Genomic DNA, 11,724 nt, shown 5'->3' with positions numbered 1-11,724 from the left:
TATACTAAATTTTTGTGTGTCGGTTTTGGCACTGCAAAAACTACAGTTTTCATAACAAGTGAACATTTTTACTAAGGGTTTATTATACACGAAACACACTTTTAGGAAACTATAATAGGTATAGTTTCACGAGAATACTAAGAACTTTTACATACATGGAAATACTATTTCAAGAAGCTACTTTCATATACAATAACGAACGAACGTTTTCACACGCAAAACAGTTTTATACTAAGTTTTGTGAGACATTAATTTCACATACGTTCGAGTACACATTTCAAGTCCTGTATTATATACCGGAATCCCTTGGAGGGGGAGCATGGTGTTTGTGGATAGATCTATACGGGCTTGACAACCCACGCCCTGACTGTTAGCTACACTCCACCATTTGGGGTGACAAACATCAGAACATTCCAACGCCTGAAGAACGTTGTGTATAGGCATTCCTTGTCAATAGCATGGTTGTAAAACTCACATTGAGTATTAAAAACACAGTGATTTACGGGTTTTTTCAGACATATTCGAATTTTTATACGTATATACATTTACTAGAAACAAGCATTTGTCCTGAAAGAAGGTTACAATTATACTAGTAGAAAATATAGGATTTTCTAGGAACATGCAATCAAAGAACAAAAACATTTCATTTCATACAAACATTGTCATTAAATACTTATGAAAATCACCAGCTTAAATGCTGATCTACTCTTTCAAAACTACTTGTATGTCCCAGGGATTCAGTAATTACAGCTAACAAACGGATCTTGGAGAAGGGACGCTGCGACGCCAGTTTAATTTCATATTTTCACATCATAATGTGATTGATTTTTAACATGTACAATTTTAAACAATGTAAACTTTCAATTATATATATCATGGTTGTATTGCTTTCTTTACTATGTATTCATTTGTTACGTTACCACATGAAGTCATCTGGCCTCGAACATTTCCGTTGTTCCGGTTTGGGGGTGTGACACAAACCACCAATATTTTGTCAAAAACTATCCAAAAACATTAAATCCTTCAAGAAATAGTTCAAAAACACCCTAGATCTTGTCAAACAGATTGATACAATCCAATCTCTGATACCAAGTGTAAGTCCTAAAAATTCGCTTAATGTATCAATCCGATCCGCTTGATGGTGCAGAATCTCAATCAAGCGGGTGATGCAAGATCAAACGGAGAATAATAATAATAATAATAGTGATGATAATAATAATAATATGAGTCTATGATGTATCGATAATAAGATTGATCCTCCAACACAAGATCCACACACACACTCTTCTTTTCTCTACTTTCTCTATCTAGGATATGCTCATTCAATTGTATCTCTCTTTTTTACTCCTCACCTTTACACACACACACATATATATGTATATATATATATATATGTACATATATATATATATATACATATATATACATATATATATATATATATATATATATATATATATATATATATATATATATATATATATGAACTGCAAACACAAGGCCCAAACCAATGCAAGACCTAAAACACATGAGTTTTCGGTCCAAGCTACAAATAAACCAATTAATCTTTTCGGCCCAAAAGAAAAATAATAAATTCTTAGAAAAACAAAGTATAAACCATATTTTTGATCCAATATCAATCGAATTACTTTGAATCAGATTGGAATTCAAGTAAATTCGGTTGTTTAGATTGATACGAAATGAAAGATTTTGAAGCAGTGTTTGGAGAATTTGCATCAGATAGGAGAGTTAGTGCATATTAAAAAATCCAAATGTTTTCAGGTAAGAAGGTTGATAGTTTGATCAAGGAGTTTATAATATGTCAAAACCTATATACGTATGCTCCAAAAATTATTACCAAAGCCTTTTTAGAAAGTGAAAGCTTTGCGGGTTTGGATATCTGACTGTTTTATGAGAGTTTGTGCATTTGTTACAATGATTTGTATAGTATTTCAAAACCTATATACTTATGCTTCAAATTTATTATATTATTTTTTCCTTTGTAGGTTTCAAAGAATTTGACCGTTTTGAAGTGCAGATTTAAAAGATCCAGCAAGGTTTACAAATCCATCATCTGTCTTTTGCTATTTTGCTTTTTTCTGATTTTACTGATATATTGAACACAATAACTTGCAACTTTCCAAATATATTGAACACAAAAAACCATAAGAAGTTGAGACACGAATCCATGTTGCTGTAATCGGTAATGGTTTGTAGTTTTTGCAAATTTTCTTGATTTGTTGTGCTTTTTTTTTTTGCTTTTTTTTTTTTACTAAAATTGATAATGATTTGGTTTCTTTAAGATCTAATTTCGTTATTTGAATTTCAGTTGTTACCTGTAATAAATTGAAAGATATAGAGTGTATTTCCAAGCAAGATCTTTATGTTTGTAACAGATCTTGGGTATATACATGTACAAGCAACTCTTTGATTCCTTTCTTTTTACATTTTGTGTTTTATGATATTTGTAGATATAAATGTTTGTAAGATCCTCATGTTTGTGTTTGATGATTTTTTGTTTCTTTATTTATCTTTGGGATCTCACCAAAATGCTTGAAAATAGCTTTCAGATGTAGTATACCACAAACAACCACACACGACTTGTCGGCTACACAAGACAAATAACCCACGATGAGACGACCAAAACTATTGAAAAATCCACACCCTGTATAGTGGGCTTCCACATCTAGCTGATATTATTATTATTATTATTATTATTATTATTATTATCATTATTATATATATATATATATATATATATATATATATACATATTAAAGATGTTAAGAGTTAGGAACAACACTTGACCCAGGTACCATTCATCGGGATACTTTAACTCCACATGGGTTACTTGAATGACAATGTCAACACCCCAGTCACTTCTTCACTATCACTTGCTTTCTCTGCTATATCTGTTCCTCGGATGCAGTAGGGTGTTTTTCCCTCACTTTTTCATTGCAGGAACTCCAACGAGGCACCAGTGGCTGCAGTCCACCACCCCTAACCCATAAGTCGATGGATGTCCGTCTTTTTACAACAGTGAAAGGTTAGCAATTTCGTCCAAAGTCACTGGTTTCTTGATGTTCTTCAGTGAATTCTACAGAACCTTCAACTCCAGCTGTGATGCTCTAGGATATTTGGCGCTCAAAAGAGAAACTTTCACGCCTAAGCAAAATTTTACCTTTGATTCACCTCGATCGGTAACTGGAAGTGTTTGTTGATCTACGAAAGTGGCTGAAAAGGGGATAATAATGATGAATGTGGAGATGTCTCTTGGATATGGAACTCTAATGGCGAAATAGGAGGAGGAAGCACAAACAATTTTCCATTAGCATAGCCGATTCAGGTTTCTTTTTGTGACAACCCGAAATTTCCATTCTGTACAACATACCAAGTCAATAGAAAGTCAAACTCATTCCTGTTATCATTCAGCACAATTTAGAGTCGGTTTGAGAGTTCTGAGCCTTGTACACTTAAGGAAGAAGTGTCGGGGTTTATCTGCTGAATTTATAGCACAAAGACCGAGCCTTAAGCACATTAACCATGCGTTCACGGCTTCCACATGGGAGTTTACCGCCGTAAACTCCATGTGGGTCGTAAACTCATCTTATATGGTGAAGATGAAGGCTATTTGTCCATTTCTTTCACTTCCTTGGCCCAAATCCTCTCAAGTACCATCCCGATCTTCGTCCCAGATCTTCAAAACTCATAAGTTTCATGCTCTAACTAGGTAATATCTTAGATGATCTAGTGATCTTACACGATTTCATCCGTGAAATCATTCCATTTTGTAGATTTTCAAGATCCACCAAGAACAGTAAGAACACACACTCGTGTTCTTGGCCAATCTCGACCATTTAAGCTCGTAGATTGTAAGTACACTTGATCCAACTCATTGTACAATATTTTTATCATATCTAGAGACTAGAAAACATAAACAATCATGGGATTCAAGGAGTTTATAGCCAAGACATGTTCTTTGGCCGTAACCCCTTATAAGGGTGCAAATGACACCCTAACACTTAAGTGATCCTTGATTACTAGCATAGAACATTACCCCTTTGAGTTAAGGACATCATTTCATGAAATGGTACTCCTTACCATGAGTTTATGGCCGTAAACTCATGGGGGAGTGGTCCCAGGGCCGTGAACACCATTCTAGGTCATTTTAGGACCTTAAACCCACCCAAACACTTGGTTAAAGCTTTGGAACACTTAACCACTTAAGACCTAAGAGTTTTAAGCCACTTTTGGTGACCAATTGAGAGTTTATGGCCAAGAGTTTACTCCCCTGGGCCGTAAACTCCAAAACATATGGTCTTTGGACCATAAACTCCCGTATGAGGCTTTACACTCCTTTGTTGCAACCCCATACCCTCCTAGCACTTGACCAAAGTGTTTTCCTTGCAATATGATGTTTATACATGTTTAATTAGTGGTAAAATCAGTAATTGGTTATATACATATGTCTTCATATGCAATTAGGATTATTATGTCTCTCGAAGTCTTCACTTGACACCAAGCACTGGTCCGACACTTCCTTCCGATCCGCTCACTCCAGGTGAGTTCATAACCCTTGAATTAACCTTTTAAATGTTTCTAAAAGTTTTTAAATGCTTTAATGGGGGGGGGGGGTACAAGTTGAAACATGCTAGTTATTATATCAATCACATGTGATTAATAACTAACATGCAAATGGTTTCACTATACGTTAGCTGTTTTACCAAACAGATTTCTGCAATTGACTTTCTTAAACATTTTTACAAGTATAAAACTCTTTATTAAACTGTCTTACAATCTGTAAGTTTCATTTTAAACTCAGTTACAAATGTGTTTTCAAACAAAGGTTCCTTTATACATAAACTCTCTTATCAAAATACTTTCAAAAGTTTTACAAAAAACTTTTCGTGCTTTTATGTTATCAAATGCATGCCCTACGGTTAATACTTATATTCGGAGTGCCTTTAGGGGACTAACAATTCCTTAACCATGCTACCAGCTACAGAGGACAATGAACAATCTACGGATGTTCAAGGTTATACATTTTGGTAGTCGTAATGTCGGGTTGATCCTAATACAAAAGGATAACACATACATGTCAATATTTTTCGTATTACTTTTATTTTGTGTACATTCACATAAATGACGAGGTAGACTTTATATTGTTAATAGTAGTTATAGAGGTGAAAACCATCTTTGTTATAGCAAAACATTTGAGTCGTGGTAGAAGACTACTTTCAAAACATACAATTCTTGGTAGAAGACTACTTTCCATACATTTGATTCTTTGTAGAAGACTACTTTCAAAACATTCGAGCATTGGTAGAAGGCTACTTTTTATACTAATAAAAATCACAGGGATTTCCTAGGGTATTCAAAGGCTTTCAACTACTTTCAAACAGTTCATACTTATACAATATTTTTCCAAAGGTTCACAAGTCATTACTTTACAGTTTTACAAATCAAAGACACATTAATACTTAGGAATTCTCCAGCTTTTTGGTTGATACTCGCTTTCAAACTAAGTTGTATTCTCAGGTGAAAAATAGAGAGGTACAATGACGAGGTTTTTTGAAGATGGAGAAATCAAGACTCGTATTTTATTTTGATTGTTCATTATGTTGTCTTATATTATGAAAGAACACTTGTAATCAAAAATATACTATTAATGCAATGGATGATGTTTTTGCTTGTTTACTACTTTGCATTGTTATGATACATTACATGACGTCCTCCGCCCCAGAACGTTTCTGCCGTTGTCGGTTTTGGGGTGTGATAGATTGGTATCAGAGTATTGTTTATAGTGAATTGAGTATATCAACCCATAAAAGATATACTAACTATAAACACATTGGGATTAAAATACTCTGACCAAGAGTTTATACTTTTAAATAATAAAATATTTAACAAAGTATATGTGCGTACATTCATACTAAAATTCGTGTTACAATGACAAGAACAAAAGTATTACGATTGTTGAATATCACAGGTAAGCTCGGGGATGTATGGTCAGTATTAGGAGTGGCATATCCTGATCAACTATGCTGTTCTGAGGAGTGATTAGCACATGCCCAAGAATGGATGTGATGTGTCAATAAGTCTTAAAAAAAACATACCAACACTACTACAATGAGAACATTGTAACAGAACCGAAGTCTAAAATACCATACAGGTGTTTTGTATTACTATGACTACTTACTTGAGAACTAAAAAGGATCTTCATTACTAAGTTGATAGTTTCTAAGTGGATACACTAAGGCTATATGTAATTAGGATGTTATAGAGTTAGAATCTGTGAAATTTTTGCTTTACCCCTATTCCTTGTGATTTTGCAGTTAAGCTCACTAATTCGGAGGCCTATCCTGTGTTGATTACATAGCACTGGTATGCACTTTACAAATAGCGATGTAACTAGTGAATATTTTCTAATAATTATCAACAGAGTTCGTCTAATAATTATTTCCTTAGCCCAATTCTCGCGTACATAACATGGTTGAACTCCATCCCCATGTCAACCCGTACCTTCTGAATGAAGTCATTGCTGGATGGTTTGGAGAAGAACCAGAGAATGATCATCCAATCACTTTGAATGATCACCATGATGAAGACCTTTCGGATGGTGCTAACTCCGAATCTGAAGTTGAGAACCTACCCCCGGTAGCTCCCATTCCAAATCCTAATGCTCGTCCGACTTTTCATGGCCCGACGCCCCCTTGGGTTTAATGTTTGGAAGCATAGAGCGAAGATCAAGATCAACCTATGCCATTTAATGGAGACCGACGCTTCTACAACATAAATGAAGGGAGCACAGCAGACAGAGTTCTACCAATCCTGATCCGTAGAGTTACCCGAAACAAAATTCAGGGCAGGACCGCTATACATCATATCGTAGAAGTTGACACGAATGGAGGAATACATATCCTTCGCACCACCCACCTTGAACATGCTCGTGAGAGATCTGAGAGAGACCACGAAATCCTGCTGCAAGCCCTGGCTGAATCATGAGCTGAAGTCATAGAACTCCGAGTACGCCAGAGGGTGTACGGAAGACACATGCTTGATGTGGAACGCCAACTGGCTGAATTGAGAAGTCGCCAGAGGGATGGCCGTCGCTAGTAGGAGATACTTTACTTCCCTTCTGGTTTTAAAGAACCGTGTTCCTGTCTATTTCCTATATGGCATTTTCTATGAAACTACCTTGTGTTGTAACTACTTTTAGTTAGGCCTTTATGCAGCCAAAACTTTTGCTACTCCGGATATGATGTAAGACCTGCTTCAAGGTCAATTTTCCCTAAACTTATTACATCTTAAACATCGTTGATGTTGACAGTAGGCTAACTTCCGTGTCACGTTTTTGTGCAAATACTCTCATCATACTTTCATTGGAGTCTATCTCAATCATGCTTTAGTCAAGTCATTGGACTATAGTAATTTAAACTCCGGAGACATTTCCGAGTCTCTTTTAGTGGTTGGATCATATTATCCACCAAGCTATACTACCTCGGAGCAAACGACAAACATCTTGAGACCATTGTACGAATTTACATCTAGTCTTTGGTAGGACTGCATCATAGGGATGTAGGTCAAACCTTCGTCAACATACTTCCATTCCGTACTAGGACTGCATCATAGGGATGTAGGTCAAACCTTAGAGAACATACTTCTATTCTTTACATGAGCAATCGAACTACATCTAGGTTCAACCATACTCGCTCACAAATTGATTTTCTTTCCTTGAAACAAAAACGTGTCGCCACAGAAAAACGATCAACCCGTCAACCAAATACCAACTCTATAGATTGATGCAACTACCTTTCAATCTGCAGTCTCGACTGTCGTGTCAGCTATTCTGAACCACCTTAACGCTAACAACGCACATGTTAGTGGGATTGTTAACAACAATTCCAATCCAGGTAACAATCAAGTACCTCAACGAGCAACAAACTACCATGACACCCCGAGCCCCAAGATCAAGAGTAACAAATGGAAGTGTTGGGCTAAATCTAGGAACAAATCGCTTCGAAGGGCGAAAAAGAAACAACCACCGGTAACGACCTTCACAGCCATGACATCGGTACCGCTTACTACCATCTCTTCATGTATCCCAATTGTCGCTAACCCAGCCAGACAATATGCTGGAAATCTCCCAAAGTGCAGCAAATGCAACTACCACCACCGTGGACCTTGTCGGGAGATGCAATGCTGAAACTGCAACAGAAACGGACACACCATATGTTACTGCAAGAGCCTAGCAAGGCCGAGCAACCAAGTTCCCAACACCGGTGTGAACCAGTCTTGCTACGGTTTTGGCAAGGTGGGTCACTACAAAAGGAACTACCCAGAGGCAGCAAATGCTAGCATAGACGGAAGTATGCTACCAACCACCGCCGCAGGAGAGACTACTTTGGACCCACGTTAAAGTAATTAAGGCGTTTCGTTGTAACATACTTATAAACTATTTAAAACTATTGCAACTAGAGTCTTATCTTTTGTGAGATCCCTTCAGTTAAGGGATCCTCGTGCTGCGTATACTTGTCTTTTGTAGTATATCTTGTTCGCAACAATAGTTTTGTAGTAAATCTGAAGTATAGTAACTCTGTTAAAGGTTGCACTGTTGTGTTTTATCTGTAACACCTTATGTTCAAATCTAATGTCTATAGTTTCCGTATGATTCCCACATTATCATACAACTGGAGTAAATTCGACCCTCGCAATATCAGTGTCATGCAGACATCTCTTTCTCCGAAATCGTCTTTCTAGCGAAACTGTCATTCCAGAACACTAAAGTACTCATTCATGGAGTACCTCATGTTTCTAATTTGTTTTAAAGAAATCTCAGCAAAAGAATGAAAGGACCAAGCTTCTCACCTATGAGAGCTCTAGTTTATTCTTCAAGAAGACAGACTTCAGCGGGTGCCATCATACGAGCACTAATGCACCAGATCCCATCAGAACTCCACAGTTAAGTGTGCTTGGGCGAGAGTAGTACTAGGATGGGTAATACCCTGGGATGTCCTCATGGTGCATACCTCGATAGGACTTCCATTAGAAATCATTGCCTTCTGCCACACATAGATGAGTTGGTTGACCCACCAAAAAGAACGACGTACATTTCGGAAATGAACCTAAGATCTAAATATCACTAGCTACGAGTGTTAGTGAAGGGTTTCCGGAAAACAACCTTCCAAACTCGATGCGGACACTACGAGTACGTAGTGATACCTCCAGGATAGGACCAATACATTCGTAATATTCATGAACTTAATGAATAGGGTACGCCATTCCTACTAGGATCAGTTCGTCACTGTCTTTTTGGAAATCACTTACTTATCTACCCTCGTAGTAAGAAGGAAATCATAAATAGCATCTACACCAAACCCTAGGAACATTACAATTAGAGAAGATTTATGCGAAGTTCTCTAAAATGCGAGTTTTTAGATTTGAAGAGTCAAATTCCTAAGACACATTACCAGTGATGTGGGAATTCTTGAGGACCCTGTTAAAAATCAAAACCGCTGAGAATTTATCAACACCGAGGATGCCGATAGGAATTCGCCAAATTTTAGGTCTCGCTAACCTACTATCGAGAGTTAATTCAGAACTCCTCGCAGATTACGAAACCTCTTATGACTTTGACTCAGAAGGTAGTGGCCCTTGACTGGGAAAACAAGCAAGAGGAAGAAAACCTTGGAATTTCAGGCGAGAGGCCAAATCCTTTCGGAAGTCTCACTCTGGGAAGGCTTGATACGTTTTAGAAAGCGTGGTAAACCAAATCCAGAATAGTTAGGACCTCCGATATTCTTGCCGGAATCGTTCCTATAACTCACAAACCCAACCTACACCACAAACTCAGTGACATACATTTTACCCTTCACGTCTCGAACTTGAAACCATACCTTTCCATTAGGACTCTCGTAAGTCCACTCGACGAGATCAAGATCAACGAGATCCTCTCCTTTGTGGAAGAACCGTAGTGTAGAACGAATCGATTAGGAAGTTTCCTCATCTCCTTGCTCGATTATTCATGCCTACTCAGTTTACCTAAATTCTAATTTCGGGATGAAATTTCCTCTGACCGGGGGATGATGTGACAACCCGAAATTTCCATTTTGTACAACATACCAAGTCAATAGAAAGTCAAACTCATTCTTGCTATCACTCAGCACAATTTAGAGTCCGTTTGAGAGTTCTGAGCCTTGTACAATTAAGGAAGAAGTTTTGGGGTTTATCTACTGAATTTATAGCACAAAGACCGAGCCTTAAGCACATTAACCATGAGTTCACGGCCACCACATGGCAGTTTACGGCCGTAAGCTCCATGTGGGCTGTAACTCATCTTATATGGTGAAGCTGAAGGCCATTTGTTCATTTCTTTCACTTCCTTTGGCTCAAATCCTCTCAAGTACCATCCCGATCTTCATCCCCATTCTTCAAAACTCGTAAGTTTCTTGCCTTAACTAGTTGATATCTTAGATGATCTAGTGATCTTACATGAATTCATCCGTGAAATCATTCCATTTTGTAGATTTTCAAGATCCACCAAGAACAGCAAGAACACACACTCGTGTTCTTAGCCAATATTGACCATTTGAGCTCGTAGATTGTAAGTACACTTGATCCAACTAATTGTACACCATTTTTATCATATCTAGAGATTACAAAACATAAACAATCACGAGATTAAAGGAATTTACGGCCAAGACATGTTCTTAGGCCGTAAACCCCTTATAAGGGTGCAAATGACACCCTAACACTTAGTGAGCCTTGATTACTAGCATAGAACATTAACCCTTTGATTTAAGGACTTCATTCCACGAAATGGTACTTCTTACCATCAGTTTACGGCCGAAAACTCATGGGGGAGTGGTCCCAGGGCCGTGAACACCATACTAGGTAATTTTAGGACCTTAAACCCACCCAAATACTTGGTTAAAGCTTTGGAACACCTAACCACTTAAGCCCTAAGAGTTTTAAGCCACTTTTGGTGACTAATTGAGAGTTTACGGCCAGGAGTTTACTCCCCTAGGCCGTAAACTCCAACACACATGGTCTTTGGACCATAAACTCCCATATGAGGATATGCACTTCTTTGTTGCAATCTAATAGCCTCCTAGCACTTTACCATAGCGTTTTCCTCGCAATCGGATGTTTATACATGTTTAATTAGCGGTAAAATCACTAATTGGTTATGTACATATGTCTTCATATGTAATTAGGATTATTGTGTGTGTCTAAGTCTTCACTTGACACCACCTCCTTCCGATTCGCTCATTGCAGGTGAGTTCATACCCCTTGAATTAACCTTTTAAATGTTTCTAATCGTTTTTAAATGCTTTATGGGGGGGGGGATACAAGTTGAAACATGCTAGTTATTATATCAATCACATGTGATTAATAACTAACATGCAAATGGATTCACTATACGTTAGCTGTTTTACCAAACAGATTTCTGCAATTGACTTTCTTAAACGTTTTTACAAGTATAAAACTTATCAAACTATCTTACATTCTGTAAGTTTCATTTTAAACTCAGTTACAAATGTGTTTTCAAAGAAAGGTTCCTTTATACTTAAACTCTCTTATCAAAATACTTTCAAAAGTTTTACAAAAATCTTTTCGTGCTTCTATGTTATCAAAAGCATGCCCATATATGTATTTGTATGGTTTCATTGATACTTGTTCATTTCTAGTAAGTATTATAGGTATAGTTAGGAGATACTACTT

At 37.1% G+C, this 11,724-nt stretch overlaps 1 pseudogene; it reads left to right on the top strand.

The window, feature by feature from the left end:
* The first annotated feature begins 8,911 nt into the window (after positions 1–8,911).
* On the top strand, positions 8,912–9,030 carry LOC145003654 (5S ribosomal RNA; annotated as a pseudogene).
* The last annotated feature ends 2,694 nt before the right edge of the window (positions 9,031–11,724 follow it).

This window comes from Lactuca saligna, chromosome 6 (assembly GCF_052625555.1).
Source record: "Lactuca saligna cultivar CGN05327 chromosome 6, ASM5262555v1, whole genome shotgun sequence".
NCBI lineage: Eukaryota > Viridiplantae > Streptophyta > Magnoliopsida > Asterales > Asteraceae > Lactuca > Lactuca saligna.
The sequence above is the reverse complement of the archived record's forward strand: the minus strand, read 5'-3'. Positions and strand labels throughout refer to the sequence as shown.